The sequence below is a fragment of the Triturus cristatus genome, chromosome 4_2 (assembly GCF_964204655.1).
Source record: "Triturus cristatus chromosome 4_2, aTriCri1.1, whole genome shotgun sequence".
Lineage (NCBI taxonomy): Eukaryota > Metazoa > Chordata > Amphibia > Caudata > Salamandridae > Triturus > Triturus cristatus.
This window is the reverse complement of record NC_140586.1, coordinates 239,704,061-239,725,049: the sequence shown is the minus strand read 5'-3', so window position 1 is coordinate 239,725,049 and position 20,989 is coordinate 239,704,061. Positions and strand designations below refer to the sequence as shown.

Below are 20,989 nucleotides of genomic sequence, written 5' to 3'. Positions count from 1 at the left end.
TGCAGGTCTGCATGACTTGACAACTTAAGAGATTATTTTTATTGCTCCGGGGTCCACGCACATGGGCGGGACTAGCCACTAGATTAGGACTATACACAGAGATCCCCTACTACAGAACTGTTGTGACGGGGAAAGCAAGTGGACCAAGAAACGCAGGGCAGCACAGGCAGAGTGACATCAGCCAGGAAAAGAATAGGCATATGGGCAATGGGACAACAGATGGAAGAAGTAGAAGGCAAGAAGACATCTTTCTCAACCAATGGGCAAAGGTGATAAATAATTCAGGGAGACATTGTCTCCATTAGAACATGGCTAAGAAGCAATACACCCCAGACAACCAATGGATACAAATAATGAACAAATGTAACTGGCTTAATTTCTGGCACCCGTCACACTGCAGCAGACTCCAGTGGAATCCATTGCAGCATCATTACTTTTGATTTGTTTGTAAGGACTGATGGCATTAGAGACATGTTCAGATAGAGACAAAGATCACTTGTTTTGGGAAACCTCTCAGAAAATCCCAGAGAAGAGACTGTAAAAAAAATAATTGGAGCCTTGGATCCAGCCAGCTTAGGCATGAGGGGAAAAAGGAATCAACATCTCCAGCATGGGTGATGCCTTTATGCATCAGTGACTTTATTTCCAAGAAGTGTGGTACCCAGCTACCAATACTAATGCCAAATGGGAGAGCTTATTGTGGAACATTTTCCGAATCCAGATTGTCATCTCGGGAAACTTCAAAGATGCCGACATTTGTGGTCTGGCTCATTCCCATTTTCAGATAGTATAGGTACATTATTTGTTTCCAGAATTAGTAATGCATATTGCTCAGCCTTCTTGATGTAAAATAGGCCAGTGAAAAAGAAGTTGGCTTGTAGCTTAGAGAAATTCAGCTAGAAGAAGGGAAACCATGGCAAAGCCACATAATTCCTAAATGTTTGCACACACTGCATCAGGGCATTATCTTTCAGATTTGTTATTTGCACTACTTACATTTTGCTGCTTGTCTTGATGCAGGCTCATGCTGGGGGAGTGCAGGAAAAGCCCTACCAGACTTGGGGGGATAAACTGAGCATGGATTGCATTTAGATAGCCGAACATGGCCACTGGAGAACTACTTAGCCACCATACAGGAGCACTACCCAGCAGTCTGTTCTTATGGAACCCTCCTGGTTGTACCCACAAGGGGTGGGTTGACTGTATCAAAGGTAGATCATCAATTCTCACCAATAATCATTTAATCTTGCACTCGAGTAAGAAACAATGCTGTGCATGAGAGATGGGCTCAATATATGTTGCTGATGTGCCATATGATGTACCTTATCAGCACAGATCCCGCATTCCTTCGACTCCCAGATAAGAGAGGGACAGCGGAATCATTTGAAGAAACGATACAAACTCTTTAAAACAAAAAAAAATTCTAAACACAGAAAGAAATGGAACATATTTTAAAACTTTTATTAAGTGAATGAGTCGATTACTTCCTTTAGAAATGGTTTTACATATTAAGTAATCTGCCCCCTTACAGGCCCAGCCTCTTCCCCAACGCCAGCAGTAATCCGCCACACTCTTCCCTCAAACTAGGTCACCTCTCCTAGTTCTGGGAATGGATTCTTGTTAAGATAATACAATCAATACAAGACCCCTCTTGCTCCTGCATCATCAACCACTGCAACCGTCAACACTATACCACGGTCTGCTCCCCTCCCTGAACCGAAGCATATAGCCACCATTCACATTGCAATGACTGTCGGCTTTAATCAAAATCTACCAACAACAGTGGCCGGCAACTGCAAAGAAAGTAGTAAGCAAGGTCTGGAGAAGACCCACATTCAACCAAAGGTGCAGGAAGGCACCCTGCCCCTCTGTGGTCCAAAACAGATGTCCATACAATACTCAACTCCATGTGGCTAATCTGTCCAAAGCAAGCTAGTGCTGCATATGAAAAGTGCAGGACAGAAACTCCAGTCGAGATGGGGGCACCAGTCTCTGTGTGCACTTAAGGGGGAAGCATATGGTGGGCACTAAAACACCACAGGCTCAAAAGCACTTAGGTTCATAAAGTGCATGCCAAGAGGGTACAGTAAGGCAACACCTATTTGAAAGGTGGTTACCAATCCTCAACGCAGGCACGTGTCATACTGCACAGCTGTGCCTTTGTACAGTACAGTAACTGTAAACCTTTCAAGGATATGGCGGAAAAAACCTGTCACAGTCAATATTTGCTCCCTGAGGGGAGGGAAACAAAGCAGGAATAAAATAACTATACATTAATATATTTATATATATAAAATCTTTCACATATAAAATCCAGAAGGTGCAAGAGATCCAGGGTAAAAAATTTCCTCTTAGAGGACTGTAGTTGAAGCACTGGTGAGTTGCGCCGGAGGCACTGGTGAGTTGTACCCAGCCATAGAGCGACACTTGAATTATTACTCTGCAGACACTGGGCGAGCTCCACTGCATGGGTCCCAAAAACAGACTAAGCAGGACGACGTGGCAGAGGCCTAGAGAAAGGTAGAAATTTGGTGTTAGTAAGGAGGCAAAATCAACATCTTTACTGCCCTGCACATGGTCATGATTGAGGTGCGACCTACGTTTGGGCTCCAGCAGAATATGCCCCAGCTGGCCAATCTGTCAATGATAAAATGTCCATGGGTGCCTTTGCCTGTGCTTCATTTGCACGTGTTCCCAATGCATCCAGTGCTGTACTGGTCCAACCAAGTTAACCCTCACTTCCCATATCTCCAAATTCTCTCCATTTCCCTTTTCAACCCAAACCCTACAGCACTCATTACTATACAGATTAGCCGTGCTACACAAATCTGCGCTACACAGAATAACCTGCACATCCAGTCAAAGGTTTGCCCCTTCCACCAGTTGCCTGGAGTTAACTAATGGTGTTGGTGTTCCTGATGTTGCAACTAAGACTGCGAAGTGAAACATCTATAAATGGATCCCAGAGTCCCTCCCTATCCTTGCTTGGGTCTTGTCTTCTCCTATTTCTACAAAGAGGATGCAGTCACAACAGAGTGCTTTGCCAACCACTTGACTTCCCTCAGCCAGACGTTATGTTGAGAACTTGCAAGAAGATGCAGTAATGATTCATATAGGTCTAGTGTGGTTTAAGCCTACTTAACTTTAGTTACGCCTCCGACCTATTCTGGACTTTTCATAATTTTGGAAACAGCACAGCCAACTCATGGAATCGATTTTTAAAAAGTTCTGTGTAGAGACTGGGTAGGAGCAGACCGAAGTGGACCCAGCAGTGTTTCCAACCAATGTTGCATGTACAAGTGCTGTCTGACTGTGAAAGAGAACTTGGCTGGACTGACTGAGAACTCCAGTGGCTAGAGGTCGCTGAATTGATCTAAACCCTGCCCACCACCAACACTGCTCCCAACGAAAAGCAGCCCTGCTCTCCTGCAGCACAGGACAAACACGCTACGTCACTGGGCAAAGTCAGTTTGGATCCACAAGTGGTGGCTAATGGCACAACATGGTCATGGAGTTTCCAACAGCAGCACCTACATTTCAACCTATGTTGTACAAACACGCTTCTCTTCATTGTAGTATACATTTCAGACATATTCGGATAGCACTTTTTCCTGTCCACTTTAACCTCTAGCTACGCAGATGAGATTTTTGTAAAGCATGGACTGCATATGCCAAGGTATTTGCCGCTTGAGGACAGAGTCAAACTCTAAGGTGCACCACACTCCTGTAAAACAAAATTAGAACATGGTAGTGAGTGTGGGCGGCAAAACTGGAGTATATGGAATTTCTCACTCAGGATTTAATCGGTCCAGTGCAATGTCTTCTCTGAGATACCTATAATTTTCTTGAGTCATGCTAAGCAGAAATGATCCATTGTATGAAAAAGTAGTAAGAAAGCCAACAGAGTTACGACGACTAGTGGCTATATCTGTGGTCCAGGGAAATGTGCATCTTTACGCCAAGCACTAAGCTGCGCAGATGGCACCCTGAATCCACTTTGCTGTGGCAGTGGGCTTGTTTTCTGGACACCGGAGCAGCAGCGACTTCTGGCCTCAACGTGCCCATCAGCAGAGGGCCGCACCAGCTGTCCCGGAGCAGAGACCCTCGCCGGGGGGGGGGGGTGAAGACTTTGCACCCTGGATTCCTGGACCCTGAACCCGTTTGTCCACATTGGGGCTGCAGCAGCGTGACCCTGATAGCCCTTGCACTACAGCGGGCCCCCCTGCAGGAGTTGACGAGGTCCCGAACCATTGAGCCAGGCAGCCACTGAGCACTGGCCCTGGGACCCGCATGGGGGGCCCCACCTGCAGTATTAACCCACAGCCTCTCCACTTCTGCACCGCAACCAAGGCACGCGGGGAGGGGGGGGTTGACTCCACCTTGCTGTGCTCTGGCAGGCCCCTTTGACGTGCTAGGACAGTGCGCCTCCTAGCCCCATCTTAATCTCCTCCATACTGGCCAGCCCTGGGGACCCTTCTTCGGAACCGCATGAGACGTTAAGAAGCTCCTTTCCCTCCTCACACAGGTCCCATAATCGAGGGTCCCAGGGTCTCACGCTTTTGAATTCTGCCTCAGCCCGCACACTCAGGATACGCTAAATATTGTAGGACGCCTCCCCCACACTGCCAGCGACACCAACATCTTTTCCTCTTGCCCCAACACTGCTTGGTTCACTCTGAACCTCACCTCACACTGCCATCATCAGCCAACTGCGCTCCACCACTACTGCCCCACCGCCAGCTTCAGCAAACCCACCCTCCATAATGCCAGGCACTCCGCTGCTGGAATGCACACCATCTTTTTCTACCTCAGACAAGCTGGACAATGTGCTGGCGGATATAGAGAACTCCGGAGTCTCCGTGGAGACAAGGTTTGGATCCTTAGCTGCGGAATTAAGCTTCCTCCGCGATGACCACTGCAAGCTTTCAAAGTCTGATTGTGAGAAAACACTTTCTGTACCACAACCACTGATGACGGACAACCAGTCCGCAAAACGGGACTTACATGACCTGTTTCAAAAACTCAAGGACAGGGCGGAAGACCTGCAGAGTCGCTCCTGCAGCAGCAACATTTGCATCCTGGGGCTCCCAGAGGAGATTGAGTTGTGATCCCCTTGTATATGTGGAGACTTGTTTCAAATCTTTCACCTCGTCGTCTGATCCCACCCCTTTCTTCTCCCTAGAGAAAGCCCATCGTGTCCCAGCCCAGGCCCCACCACCAGTGGCCCTTACTGCTCTATGCTGGATAAACTCTTGCACTTAATACATTGCAATGCTATCCTCCGTGCTGCCAGACAGGCGGGTACACTTCAGGTTGAGGACAAAACCATGACGCTGTTTCCCCGATTATATCCGAACGGTCCAACACCAGCGCTCCTCCTTCCTGGAGTCAAGAGACGTCTCCGCCAACTGGGGGTACAATATTAGTAATTATTCCCAGCTCGCCTCAAGAAAATATCTGACGGTACCATAGTCTTCTTCACGGGCCCTAAGGAAGTCTGAGATTGGACCGACCAACAACCAACAACACAAGTAGTAGACATTGGCCCGCACCAAACCTACCCCCCCCCTCCCCCAAGCAATGTGGTAGTGGACGGGGCAGACTAAATGCGCCTCAGGAATCTCCAACTAACTCCCCGAATTTGGAGCAGATCATCGCAGACTACAGGAGAGCTCTACAAGCTGCAGCTAACCTTGGACCCAATACCACAGTCGCGGACGATGAGAAAGGCCTGCATATTTTCACATCAGGTGATGACACTCTCCAGTCCGATGACTCTCAAAAGGGACTCGCACTCTCTGGCAACACCACAGACGGAGATCAATCTTATCTGAAAAATGTGTCTCTGGCGTTCTCATGGATGACTGTTACACAAGATTGACCTGCATTGTTCAATAAGACAATATTGTGTATACTACTGTTGCCATGGAGACTACCATCATCTGCCCTTCCCTCTCAAGCTCCTCGCAACACCCCCTGCAGATATTCCATCCCTGCACTCTTCCCACACACAACTCCAGCAATAGGCGTCTGAACTACCGGCGGCCCCTGCTGGAACAAACATGACGGACCTCTAGTTCTTTAGGGGCACTGTGGTCATTCCACTATACCCAGACACCTAGCCACCCTCTCCCACTTTACACTAGAGCTTACTGAACATGCCTCGTTTATGTGTACTACCGGTTGTGGTAGGCCCTCAGTACTGGACTTTAAACTTATCTAAGTTGATACAGTCTCCTGTGTTCCCTTCCCTACATGCACCATCCTGGTGGACGGGCCTTGTATGGTTTATACGGTGCAAGCTGGGTGACATGGTAAGGTGGCATTTTTCCTGGGTGGTCCAATCCCCATGCGCTTCTCTCGACACCCCTGCATCACCATGGCCAATTAGACAGATATTTGTTTCCTCAACTTGAACGTCTGGAGAACGCACACAGCTAGAAAAGGATATGCAGTCTACTCATATCAAGCACCAACAGGAACAGATTGTCTTTATGCACGAGACTCGTATCACAACAGGAGAGCTAGACCACCTGCGCAGGCTTTGGAGGGATGTGGATTTGTACATCGACGACGTTCTGATCGTCTGGAGGGGTACCAATGAAGAAGCACAATCATTCGTGGAATGGGTAAACAGCATTGATCCACATTTGAGATTCACACATACCATCGACAAAGAAAGAGCAATATTCCTGGACCTTGAAATCAACCTATCTTCAGAAGGCCTACGCACAAGAGTTCACAACAAAGCAACCGACAAAAACAGCCTTCTGCTTTTTGAAAGCTTCCATCCCAAAGCCCTAAGACAAAACCTCCCGGTAGGGCAATTTCTGCGCATCCGCAGAAATTGTTCAGAAATTTTAGACTTTCATGAACAAGCAGACACCCTGGAAATGAAACCCAGAGCAAGAAATTACCCCCCAAAAATTGGTCAAGAATGCCAAAAAAAGAGCTCGAAACAACAACCGGGCAGCTCTTTTAGAAAATACGCCAAAGGAGCCGGCGAACCGGATGGTGTGTGTCACCACCTTTACCCCAGCGTCCAACAAAATTCAGAACATTATTCAAAAGAAATGGCGCATATTAAACACCAGCGACAAAGTCTGGACCCAACCCCTATTTGCGTACAAACGCAGTAGGAACATCAAGGATGAACTAGTCCATACAAAACCACCAGCCGCTACAGATGACAACCAACTGACACTATAGGGCCACCAACGACCAACTGGACATTACCCCTGTGGCGATTGCGTATCATGCTAATTCACGGCCACCACAAAAGAAGTGGACATAGGTACTGAGCGGCCATGGACTCAGAAGAACTTCTCTAACTGCAACACAGAAAATGTAGTGTACCTACTCAAATGCCCTTGCCAACTCATGTATGTTGGCATGACTACTAGGCGTGTAAAGATCAGAATTAGTGAGCACCGGAGCACTATCAGAAGGAAGAAAGATAACACCAAATTAACAAAACACTTACTTGAGAAAGAACACTCTGATAAAGATCTAAGATGGACGGTACTGGAAGTAGTACAGAAGCGCAATGGCTGCCTCTCACATGTCTTACATGTTAGAGAACAGCGTTGGGTGTTTCGCCTTGGGACATGGAAAAACGGATTGAACGATGATATCCCATGGCTACAAATGAAGTAACTTCCCTTAGCGCTCACTAAAACATACACTTTAACAGTACCCATTATAAAGACAAAAACACAAACAATAGACACAGTAATACATGTGAATAGAGCTACACGCAGTTTCCCTTACTCCCTAAAACTAAAATCATCTTGATCAGCAATCATGCGGTAGCTGTAAAATCAACTTGTGCACTAATTGTAGGTTTAACCACACCGCCACCCTGACTGTAAACAATCTGGGTTTGTTTTCTCTTCCTTTCTTCTGTGTAAATACTCGTAACTGCTCCCGTCATGAAATAATACTCCTGAGCAGGGCACATGTTCCCCATATTTCTATATAACTTGTCTACACACGTTAAATATCTCCAGAAACTATGGCAGGCGCTCTCATTGGACCACAGCTGGTCCCGCCCCACCCCAGGCAATCATCTGAGGTAATGACGGGACACAGGAAGCGGCGTGTCAGAGCAGCGCCATGTGCTGACACACCCCAACGAGGGTCAGGCAACAAACAGGCAACGTGCAGTCCTTTCTGCATGCTTCGCTCAGGACACAGGAAATGCAGCATCATCACTGTGCGCCACGCTCACCTGAAACCCATATCGCATGCCACGACCCCACCCAACAGTATAAAAGCTTGCTGCGCACTACACTTAATGTCACCGGGGAGGAGGCTGGACGCATGCAGCACTAGGTTTTCTAGCGGGGAGTACGCCTTGAACTGTAAGTCATTGTTCTGATTTCTTCTTTCAACAGGTTGAAACTATAGTAGACCAAGCACGCCCTGACGGTTTTTTCTGCTAACTAATTCAGTATCTTTGATATACCTTCCCAACCAGTCTGGTTTTTAACCCTTTTGTCTTCATCCTTTATCGTCTCCCACCAGAATGTGGCCACAAGGATTTCCCCCCTACCCCTCCCATGGGGCAAATAGGTTTTTCCAATAGGGTAAGACTTCTATATTTGTTTCACATGAATGTCAGAGTGAACACAGATGCCTGACACTCATATACATTTTTCACCTTTTCACTTTAGGAGAGAGCAGTAAGTATGGAGCGTGACTGTGACACATCAAGGTCTACCGAATGACAACCATTTTGAGTATTTTATGTTTGTCTCACCCCCTCTCTCTTACAGGTTTCTCTAAACAGGTGGCAGCTGGCTATAGGCCTACGCCCACAGTGGTAAGATTGGAGCCCAATATTTAAGGTCCTGACGAATGCCACGTACCCAAGTGGACAATACAGGCAGAAACATGTTGACCCCCTATTAACAATCACTGATTCACAGCGGCGACGGGATGATAAGGTCCCCACTCACCGCACTTATATATTTTAATCCCACATAGTAACCCCATAGAATAAATAAAAATTGTTCAGGTATACTATGATGGTTTTTAAATTCACTCACTCCTTTTTTTGTTTGGGCCCCCACTTAGTCTAGAAGTGCATCCCTGTCTTCAGGTGTATGCCCGCCCTCTATCAAACGTGGTTTTTAGAGGGCGAGGACTGGCAGATGATGAAGCATGACACCTGGTGATGTGTGATGCCAGTCCGTCAATTTTTGTGATTTGCCCCCACTAAATTGGGCATCTCTCAAGACACAACTAGGGACGGTCCTTTCTGTGGTTCATTGGATTTGTGCCACCACTTACTCTGCATATGCACGAGGCGCCATGGTATGGGTTTGCCACGGAGTCCCATTTAAGGAGACAAAGACTACTGTAGATAAAGAGGGTCGAAATGTGGTCCTTGAGGGCCGCCTTGGCGGCGGGCCATTATTCATCAGGAGCATCTACTCTCCAATGCGGAGCAGGGAACCTTTTGGAATGCCATTTCTGCCACACTTGCCTATAGAACCACACTACCATGGATGTTAACCGCTGATTACAGTTGTGTGCTTGACCTCACTTTGGACAAAGCCAACCCCCAGTTGCCCTGCTCCTCCGATACATGCAGGCAGATCGATTCCTTAACTGGGTGTGACACTGGTCACTCACGGTTGCATGGCGATCTCAAAACCCTGGGTCCCGGCTCTTTTCTTTCCACTACATACTCCATAATTAACATGTGTGCCTTGACTGCTTCCTTAGTTCCACCCCCTCCCCCGGTGTAGCTTGTCCAGCACTCAGATTACATGGAATGCATGGTGTCTGACCATGATGCACATGTCATGGACCTCAGGTGGGCACCACCATACACACCAACCATTAAGTGGAAGCTTCTGCGAGAATGTCCGAAGGACCCAGTGTTCCGGGACGAGAACGGAGATCACATCAGACGTTATTTCTCAGAGAACTAAAACACAGCCTCCACCAGGACGCTGGTGTGGGACGCCTTTAATGTGGTGACAAGAGGAATTTGTATCCAAAAGATAGTGAGAGTACATAGGACCTTGGAAAGGACATAGTGGCCACTGTAAAGAACCTTGCTAAATTGGGTAAAACAGAGGATAGCAACCCCGTGCTCGCCACCCAGCTTGCGGAAGTGAAAACCTCCTACATAGTCCTTTTAGAACACCTGCAACACTATAATTTTACAGGTCACGCGGCAAAAGTCTATAGGGAATGTGACAAATTGGATAGACTCCTGGCCAGACAAAAGTCCTAGGTCCTCCTATTACTGAAAAGGGTCACTCTCTCAGGCGTAATCACCCATACACAAAATGACAACTCCTCCATCCACTGAGCAACGCCAGACTCCTCGGTAGCTCACACCGATGCGTTTCTAGCAGACATTAATCTCCCTGGCATTTCGGGCTTCCAATAGACTCTCCTTAGAGACTGCGATAACGTCTACTGATGTAGCGCAAGTGATCCGTGACCTCGCCCGGAACAAAACATCAGGTTTAGACAGTCTACCTCTCGAATATTACAGAACCATCTCATCAATCTTGGCAACCCCCCCCCCCCCCCCCCCCCGAAATTACTTCGGAAGGGTGCTGCATGACAGGAAATGGAAATGGTCAAGAGTCCCCTCAACAGATCTCTCGCAATTCCAGTTTTAGGAATATACAGTTCTTTCTACTCTACAAGGCTTATTTAACCAGTTACTTCCCTGAGGCACAGGTCGGATTGCCCACACTGCCTTACCCCTCATGCGGATTTAATACACATGTGGTACTGTTCTGCCAAAGAGTTATGGCATTCAGTCCACACTACCCTGCAAGAGGTCACAGAGCTACAAGATATTTACATATGGGAAGCATGCTCCCTAGGCATTTTTAAGCGTAAGAAACAAAGTACGCACTCGTTTTGAGGCCTTAGCATTCCTTCTTGACAAGAGCGCGCACACACTCCACTGAAGCTCTCCTACAGCCCCTCCGGTGGCCGCATGGCATAGAGCGGTACACATGTAGGGTGCAGCAGAAGACAACGCCCTCTGCTATGAGACGATACGCCGACTGCGCAAACAACCTAGCTCCCTCCAATGGCCCACCCTATTCATGCATTTCCAACAGGCAGTGGGAAACGACAATCTTCCACCATGCACTCCCCATGCAACACACCACAGCTACCCCAAATGGGGGTTCCTACACCAGTACTCTCCCGCAGTCCCCACCCATCCTCGAGTGGTAAACATAGCCCCCCCCCTCCCCCCAAAAAGCCAGTCCGCCCGCTGTCATCATTTTCCAGCCTCGCTCTTCACATTCTGCGACCATCACCAAGCCCGCCCATCTCTCACCCCAGTTTCTAAGTTTGTGCCCATTTTATTTCAATGTATAACAAGGACACTTTAAACCTCCACTCCTTAATGTGCCCTACGCTGATTTTGTTTAATACTCATTCAGGTATGACCAGATTGTATTTACTGTCCGGCGTCATTACCGCTCACCGAATATTGTCACATACTAATGTGGATTATCTTGTAAAATCCAATGAAAATCCTTTCCCAAAAAATAAATCGACCTATTGCAAATTAATCTTTCTTCTTTTTTCATTTAACTTATTTTAGCACCATACATGGACAATTTAAAACAATTTTACTTATAAGACAGCAGTATAAAAGACATTACAATAACAAAGGGGCATTTCAGCGAATAGTTTTAAAACAGGTTCTTATCAGTACCGTTTATGCATAACCAAGCATTTCCTCCAATCTAGGCAAGTGAAGATGTGAAGACCGTGCATTCCATTCCAAAGATTTTCAATTTTTGTCCTTGCAGCCCTTACTTTTCCGTCTCGTCATTTCAGCTGCTGTAAACACTTTCCAGATTCAATCTCTACAGGAAGTGACATCAATGAAATTCCAACCTATAACTTCATGCCTCCTCCCTACTTCACTTAACTCCTCAATGTCTCCCCAGCTAAGACTGAACACAGACAATACTCGTTCACCCATGTTAGGATCGGGAAGGGCCTTGTTCAATAAACCTTACTCCTCTGCAGGCAGAAAGAGCATATCTACAAGTTAACATCTAGCAAAACAAACACACACACACACACACACACACACACACACACACACACCCACACACACACAAACACCCCCACCCACACACACACACACACCCCTACACCCCCACACACACACCTACACCCCCACACACACACCTACACCCCCACACACACACCTACACCCCTACACACACACCTAAACCCCTACACACACACCTACACCCCCCCCCACACCCTCCCACACACCCACACCCAACCACCCCTCAAACAAAAGCCACTTGAACTCAAACTACCAAACACATTCCCACATATGCTCATTAACGCACACTCTGCATTTCAGAAGTCTCAGATATCATCCATGACATGTTTGTCATTCTTTTCCTCAAGAGAAAGTTGACCCATGCACACATTTGTGCACCCACACCATACCATCATAAATAAGTCCTACTAGTCTTACACCCTAGACAGGCAAGCAAGCAATAGATCTTCACATGCCACTTTCCACAACTTTGTCAGCCACCTTCCACTTCATCTAAAAGCCTGCAGACAATTCTCTAACCTCCTCACTACCTAGGAGTCTGAGACGAACAAGTTACTTCCCTTCAGTAATGCCTAATCTGGTAGAGACTATCTAGCTGCAGATTCCTTACCTTAGAATTATCCCCAGGAGTCAGACTGGATCCAGATTTTTTTTTTTTTTTAGATCAGTACCCTTGCGCATCAGTAGGTGGAATCGTTCCACGGGGCGTCGTCCACGGCAGAAGTGACTTTTCTGGCACCTATATAGGCACCACCTCAGCACATTGATGTCAGTTACAGTTGCAACTTTGCAAGGAGCCACGATGAGCACTGACCACTGATGTGCCTAACAAAGGCCCTTGCAAGGGTGTGCTCTACACAGCAATTGTTTTGTAGAGAGGGGAGGTTGGAAAGGTCGGTAAGAAATCTGTGGCTAGATAATCTCTACTAGATAAGGAGTTACAGAAGGTAAGCAACTTGTTAACCTGATATCTTACCTTAGAATAGCTGCTCAAGCAATACCTCCTCAGAAGTGGGAATGCAAAACTAATTAGACCAGAAAACCCTGCAGGTCCGAAGTGGCAAAGTATCCGTCATGATGGACCGGACTGTCCAGGCAGTAGTGCTTGGTGAACATGTACAGTGAAACCTACATTGCTGCCTCACGGATGTCCAGGATCAGGACACTGCACGCTAACGCAGTGGTCGCAGCCTGCCCTCTGGGGGCTGCTTCTTGGCCAATGTGTAGCGGATCTTATTGCACAGGATAATCCATTGCAAGGAGGTTCTCTTCTGCCTTCCCTTTTTTTTGCTCCAGCATAGCTCACAAAGAGTTGATCGTTCACCCGAACTCTCTCATGCGGCCAAGCTAGAACGATAATGCCCTTTTTGGATCCAGACGGTGGAGTCTCTTCTATTTGGACAGATGAGGTGCAGCAAGAAAGTAGGCAGAATGATGTTCTGGCTTACAAGGAATGGAGTCACAACCTTCAGGAAGAAGGAGGAGTCACAGGTTTCGGGAAACCAGCTTGTTTGACTAGAAAGTGAGGTAAGGCGGGTGTGCCAAGGGTGCCTACATTTCGCTGACCCTCCTGGCCGCTGTTATGGCCACCAAGAAGGCAGTTTTTAGAGTGAAGAACCAAAGAAGTCAACTGTGGAGAGGCACGAATGGTATACATGAGTAAAGTGAGAACCAAAATGAGGTTCCACAAAGGCATCATGAATGGCATAGGAGGAAACATTTGTTGCAGTCCTTTAAGAAACCTAGCCACTATGGGGGACAAAAAGAGAGGGTTGGTGCGGAAACTGTAAAAATGCAGAGATGGAAGAAAGATACCCCTTTACTGTGCCCAGAGCAGAGCCATGCTGGGCCAAGGATAATGCAAACAATAGAACTTGGGATAGGGATGTAGAAAGAGGGTCAATGTTGTGGAAGGCACACCATAACACAAACATGTCCCATCAGCAGAGGTATACAGACTTGGTGGAGGGACGCCTGCCTGCCAGGATACTGTTACAGACTTCGGGAAGAAGGTCAGAGCAGTCAACTGTCGATGCACAGTCTCCACACATGAAGGTGGAGAGTGTTCAGGTTCGGGTGCAGAAACCTCCCCTGTTGCTGCGACAGGAGATCCTCTTAAATATGCACCCTGACTGGAGGACCAATGGTCATGCTCAACAGCTCGAGATACCAAACTCTCTGTGCCTAATCTGGAGCCACAAGAATGACCTGGGCCCGGTCATTCCTGATCTTCTTGAGAATTCTGGGCAGGAGTGGTATGGGCAGAAAGGCGTACAGGATGCCTAAGCTACAGTCAAGACGAAAAGCATCTCCGAGCAAGAGTCGCCTTGGAAACTCTACCGTGCAAAACGGACATTGAGCGTTCTCAGCAGTGAACAGATCAAACCAAGGCTCACCCCACTGCTGAAAGAGACCTTGCACCACCTTGGGATGAAGACGCCATTCATGATCCACTAGGCATCTGCAGCGGAGTTCATTCGCTCTGGTATTCAGAGTCTGCCAGGTGTTGAACCCCAGGGAAATGCCCTGATGTTCCAGCCATGTCCGGAGACAGAGGGCCTCTTGACAAAGGATCCACAACACCGCCCCACCATGTTTGTTGCAGTACCACATGGGGGTGGTGTTCTCAGTGAACACCTGCACTAACCTTCCCTTGAAAAAATGGAAGAAAGGCTTTCAGTGCCAAGTGAATCGCCCGGAGCGCCACCTCTTCCAGATGGCCGCCCCAGCCCAGCAGTGGTGCATTTGTCACTACAGTCAGCTCTGGTTGGGTGGGGATGGGGGGGGGGGGGGGAAGGGGAGGGTCTGCTACTGACCCAATCGCGGTTCATTAACCATTACTGCAGATTTTTTGCTGTTCCCTCTGCAATCTGACCCATTTCGGAGAGATTTCTCTGAAGCTGTGTTCACTTGGACATCAGGTCCCAATGCTGAGCCCGCATTTGCCATCAGGCATGAGTAACTAGCAGGATGCAGGAGGCCATGAGGTCAACAGCCTCCGAGGCAGCCTCCCCGAAATCCAGGATAGAGGCTGAAACATCAGAATTATAGCCAGATTATCCTGGACCCGCCATTTAGGAGGATAGGCCCGTAACTGTACGCTGTGCAAAACGCCTCAGATGAAAAGGAGCGTCTGCGAGTAAGTCAGGTGTGACTTCAGCACATTGATAGTGAACCCCAGCGAATGCAGGAGGTTTGCGGTAATCACAAGGTGGGTGACGACTGCCAGGGGTGAGTCCACCTTCAACAGCCAAGGTAGGGGGAAGACTGGAATCCCAGACTTCTGCCAATCAACTGCAACCACCGCCATCATTTTCATGAACACCCAAGGGGCGCTTGAAAGGTCAAATGAGAGCTTGTCAAACAAAGTGCTCTTGCCCACCGTAAACAGCAGGTAACGTCTGTGGGCAGGCATCACAGATGAGGAGATATGTGTCCTGAAAGTCCACTCAGTCTCCTGGGTCGAGGGCAGACAACTCAGTCGAACATGAGCATTTTGAATTTCTTTCCTCACGAAGGGGATGAGTGTAGGAAAATGGCCCTTTTTGTCATGGTAGCCCTTGTTCTTTGCCATGGATGTTTTTCAACTTATGTGCACTGGGTTCCTGCTAATCAGGCCCCAGTGCCAGTGCCCTTTCCCTAAAACAAGGTAAAATGATCGAATTGCAACACAAATGGCAGTCACATTGCCCCCCCCCCCGTAAGTCCCTAGTAGGTGGTACCCCTGGTACCTATAGCATGGGTACTGAAGAGGGTCCCTAAGGGCTACAGCATGTATTATGCCACCCTAAGGGACCACCAAACAAATTGCATGCAGCATGCCATTTCAAACTGCGTGTCATGGTGCAAACCATGAGTGAAAACAGGGCATGGCACCCTGAGTGCCATGCCATGGTCACTGCATGCAATATATATAAGTCACTACTACAGCAGGCCGTGTAGCCCTAAGGCAGGGTGCATTATACTACATGTAAGCGAATGTATGACGATACACTGCGTGGTGTTATCACGCGGTAGGTAACAACGCGGTCGTTACAACGACCGCGTTGTTACCACGCGTGGCTTTACATTGCAAGTCATTTCTACGACTTGCGCTAGATGGCGCGCTGGACTTATGAATAGTATAAATTACTATTTCTACCCCAGTTAGAGCAACAGCAGGGAATGTGTTAGATATAAAATCCAACACATTCCCTGGTGTTGCATGCCACCTAGTGCAAGTCGTAGAAACGACTTGCGATGTAAAGCCACGCGTGGTAACGACCGCGTTGTTACCTACCTGCGTGGTAACAACAGCGTTGTAACCGCTGCTTCCCTATGTAAGAACATATCTGCATGAGCAGATATGCCCCTGTGCTGTCTAGTTCAAATACAAGATAGTACAAGTGAACAGGGAAGCCGTCTTAGGCATATGTACTAGTACTGGTCATTACGGGTTCCCCAACTAGATGATGGCTTTACTGAAACCTATGGTGTTTGCTATCAAACACCTTGTCTTAATAAAGCTGTACTGTTGCCAGTACAAGATTTATCAAGACATGCAGAAAAACCTACCACTGTCTAGTGTGCTGGTTGACTGGTACTGCCCGGCCTGCTCCCATAGACAAGTTTCTGACCCCCTCCAGGTGAGAACCCACGCACTCTGAGGCCAGAAACAATATGTGCACTTCCAGCAGGATGGTTAGTGATTTCGCATATCAGGGGCTTCAAAGCTCCTGCCGCCTTTGATATGTGACCCCGGCTTCCCTCAGACCTGGGAGATGCCACTCCCTGAGGCCCATTTGGCACCATGTCACACAGGAAATTAGCTATGCATTAGGCGTTTTGCACCACCAGGCTAGTCACACACCTAAGGAGGGCTACCTGATGTGCTCCTCTAAAGAAGGATTCCATCATCTTGTTTTTGGTGGAATTAAGAACTCTAGGACAGGCTTATGTCCACGCCCCACAGAAAGTGGTCATACATGGGGTGTAGGGACCTCAAGAGTAAGTAGCCTATTGGCTACTACCTTTCACTCTCCTCAACACCGCTTGAGTATTTAGGTGGCCCCTGACACCAGGAACTCAGATGCGCTTGGCTAAAGAAGAAGAAAGAAAAAGAGCTGAGGAACGCAAGAACTGTGGATTAGCTGTGGACTTGCCGTCAAACCCTGCCTGCCTGCTCCTGTCCCGACAATTGCAAAGACCCAACTCGTCCTGCAGCTGTGCATCCTCCAAAGGCCTTGGAGGGATGCCAGGACTTCGCCACCCAGTCAGCATCTCCCTTGAAGTGGAGGAGCCACTTCCCAGCAGCCACAGTCCGCACCAACATGGTGCACCGTTCTGCAGTGCCTCGAATCCACAAAGGAAGCAGCAACCCATGAGTAAGGAGATGGATCTTAGCGCATGGAGACCTTCTCCATGCTCCAAGAGGTAAGATCCATCTCCTTACCAAATTTAGAGACGCCAGGACCCCCAGGAGCCGCCCTGCTTCAATAGCCGGGGTACCAGAGCCCTTGCAGAAGCCAAGGCTTGTTGACAGTTCATCACGGACACCAACTCCTACGAACGTGGGACATCAGCACCAACGAAGCCATCACTGAGAGTGGCTCTGTTGTCCTGCTTTATCCCCATCTCCAGGTCGCCCTAAAAAGTTTGAGCCTCTAACGCAAGCGACCCGCAGGACAAAACACCTCTGCACCGGAGCCCCACAGCTAGAGTACGAGCCTACAGATGATGCACCCTTGGGTCCAGAGACCCTCAAAATCTGAGCCTCCCTTTGGGTTCTGTCGGACTAGCCCCCCCCCCCCCCCCCCCAAGTCCCCACTTGCAGCCTTTTTCTTGTTACATGTTTTTCCAATTTACTCAAATCTGTTGCTTTTGAGCCAACCCTTGCAACCAGCACCTCTGCACCAGGGCACACCAAGGGAAGTAAACCGAAACAGCTTGTGGTTCTAAGGACCTTGGCCCCTACTTCCCTTAAGTCCAGAGAAACAACTCTGAAACTCGAATGCAAGTGCCCCTATGCAGTGTATGTTCCTCCCATAAGATAATATAGGGTTCGACGCTCATGCCTCAAATCTGACAACTGTATTTTCTGCGTTTGCGAATCACTAACTTGAAAAGTACTTACTACTTAATCTGTCTAAATTAATATAAGAATGTTATTTTTAGGTCTCGCCTGAGCCAGCACATGCGCTGCTCTGGCGAGACATTTAGGAGTGGAGTTTTCAAAGTCCGACCACAGCTTTGTGTGGCATACAGTGTGCGGTTACGCGCACGAGCAGAGGCGCCATCTGGCTTTCCTCTCGCGCGGCCAAACACGCGCGCACCCCGCTTCAATGCCCCTCCCCCACCACAGAGCGCGTCTCGCAGCTGGTTTTAAACTTTCAGCGCGCCCGCTTGTCTCTCTTTACCCATCTCCCTCTTGTTTCCCTTCTTTTTAGCACTCGTTTCTCTTTCTGCTACTGCATGTTTTTTCGTAGCTGTGCTGCTTTGCCTCACTGTATTTATGCTTTAATGCCACTTTTTGTCATCTGTGCTTCTTTTACTTTTTATGATCTCTGCCTGTCTTATGGACTTTTTGTTCCGAGCCCTTATGTTTATGTTTTATTGCAAATTGTTTTGTTGGCTCTGCTTTCTATTGGAGGTGGTGTTTGCAGGCTACAGATGGGGTTGTGCTGCTTAGCTGTGATAGAGAGCTCTTGGTTGCTTCTCTGCTCCCTCCGCGCCACTTGCTTCCCCTGCCCGAATTTCACATCCCAGCTGGCCTCTCACAGCCTCTCTTCCAGCATTGCTGAACCTCTGTGCTGTGCTCATCCTGTCCTGCGATCATTCATCCCTAGAGACGACATAACCCCCCCAGACTCGAGAGCCCGGCGCTGCACAGCTCACACCCAAATATGGTGAAAAAGGGACGAGCCACAGTGATTGCCGGCCTGCTCTTTCTCTGCCTCCTTTGCGCCATAAAGTTCACCAAACAGGAACATAACATAATAGAGGGCTGATCACGGGACAACACCGCTCGAGCCTGATCCTACGGTGCCTTATCCATTTGCAGCCTGTATTCATATCCAACTGCTTTATGCATGCTTCTACCTAGGGCAAGATCCTGAGCTTCAATAACTTCTGCATGCTGCCGCTTTCCCCTTGTATATACCTGCAGCCTCAGTCATACGGTGCAGCCCCTGTGCATGCTGCCTCTTTCAGCCTTCCCAGCTGGCTTATGTTGGTTCCCGGTGACCATTTATCTCCCACCATGTGTGCCCTATGCATGCGCCACCTGCCACGTGCACCTTTTATTATTTGTTATGATAATGCACATCGTCAAGAAAATGCAGAAAGCTGTAGAGCATGGCCAAAAGGCATTGGCAATAGCTCCAGTGGGGAAACCTATTGGCTTTGCCAATGCTTGTTTTTTTATGTGTTTAAGTCTGGGCTCAAAATGCAAGCCTGGCCTACTGCCTGAATGCTTGTTGCATGATAAGCAGCACATCGCTTGCCTTTGTTAATGTTTGTTTACATCTGCTGCTTTCATTTTAAGGCCTGCAAATTGGAACATTTCGAAAGGATAGTGAAAACCCAGACATCTGGGATGTTTTCTGGTCACGACAAGGAAGCATTTCAGGGCAAACCATGCTTGCTTTCGCCTCTCTGGGACCAATCTTCAACTAGTGCTTTTGCGAAAGTGCATTTGCACAATGTGAATGCGTGCGCGCTGCCCAGTCTCAGTTCTGAAATACTGCAGCATTCCTTTGGCGACAAACTTCGACGCCGCTCTTGTTCGGCTCGATCAATTGCCTTCAGTTACCGTGGCAACCAGCAGATGGGGTTCTTTGACAAAGGTCAGCGGGGCGGCTGGAGGCGGAGAGGTTCATTTTTTAAATCTTTCATCGCTGCGACAGTTTCGCCGTGGATGCAGCAAGGGGCAGTTATCAGATTACTTGTATTAAAAGGTAATTAAGATGTGTGCCAATCAGTGCCGCATGGCTACTTGAGTCGGTGATTTAGGTCGCCGTACGTTTGGCATCGGCGGAGTACGCCAGAGCTCTTGAACAGGATGTTTTTAGCAGGTCTCAACCGGAGGTGTCACCACTTAGCCAACCACGAAGCATGTTTAAGTTCAGGGCCGCAAACGTTGCTGCTGCTCTTCTTCGCAGTTTGGAACAAAAACTGTACACAGTATGCACCGTTATGGTGCTTCGCGCGTGGAAACATTTCTATTTTATTGGCGGGAGTTAAAAGAATAGTGCTTGGCTGAAAAAGCCAAGAAAACGTTTTTTGCACCATTTAATCACAACTAATGTAGAATGCCTAAGTAACGTAAGGCGACAGAAAAAGTCGCCAAGTGCACGTGATGTAAAAAGCCCAACAAATCTTTTTCTGACTTTAACGGATCGAGGTCTCAATAAACGGGACAGTGTTTAGGCACTGGATACTTTTAAATGGCCATTTTATGTCCGCGTTTCAAACATCTTTGCGAACAAAACAGTGGGCTTTAGTTCTGTCCTTTCCAACCATTGACTTTCTCTGATAAGGCTCATTCAGCCATTGTGAAGCACGTCTCTCTGCAGCCTAGTAAACAAGCATTGGCATAGCCAATTGGTCTCGCCTTTGGGACCTTTTAAGTGTTTAGCCATGCAACAGTTGGTGTTGTTGCACTAAGGATTTTGTGCTGCATAACTAAATACTTCAAAGGTCCCAAAAGCGAGACCTATTGGCTATGCCAATGCTTGTTCTAAATTGGTGTCGATTTCCTTATTGAGTGGGAATCTCATTTATTGACTGTGTGTGCAAAAAACGCCCAACACTCCCCTCTGATAAGCCTAAGGCTGCTCGACCACACACTCGCTAATAGAGCACGTTGGGATTGTTAAAGCAAGCCTGTGTACATTAGTAAGGGATACCTGGACTCTAAACAGTGCACCTCATTTT

General features: G+C 48.0%; 1 protein-coding gene across 2 annotated transcripts in view; it reads right to left on the bottom strand.

The window, feature by feature from the left end:
* Positions 1-1,445: 1,445 nt before the first annotated feature.
* Positions 1,446-20,989, bottom strand: part of TRIOBP (TRIO and F-actin binding protein) — a 422,974-nt gene continuing 403,430 nt past the window's right edge. For both annotated transcript variants that reach the window (XM_085601384.1, XM_085601383.1), the window contains one exon: positions 1,446-2,510. The gene's annotated coding sequence lies outside the window, so the exon portion shown is untranslated. The remainder of the gene's footprint in view (positions 2,511-20,989) is intronic.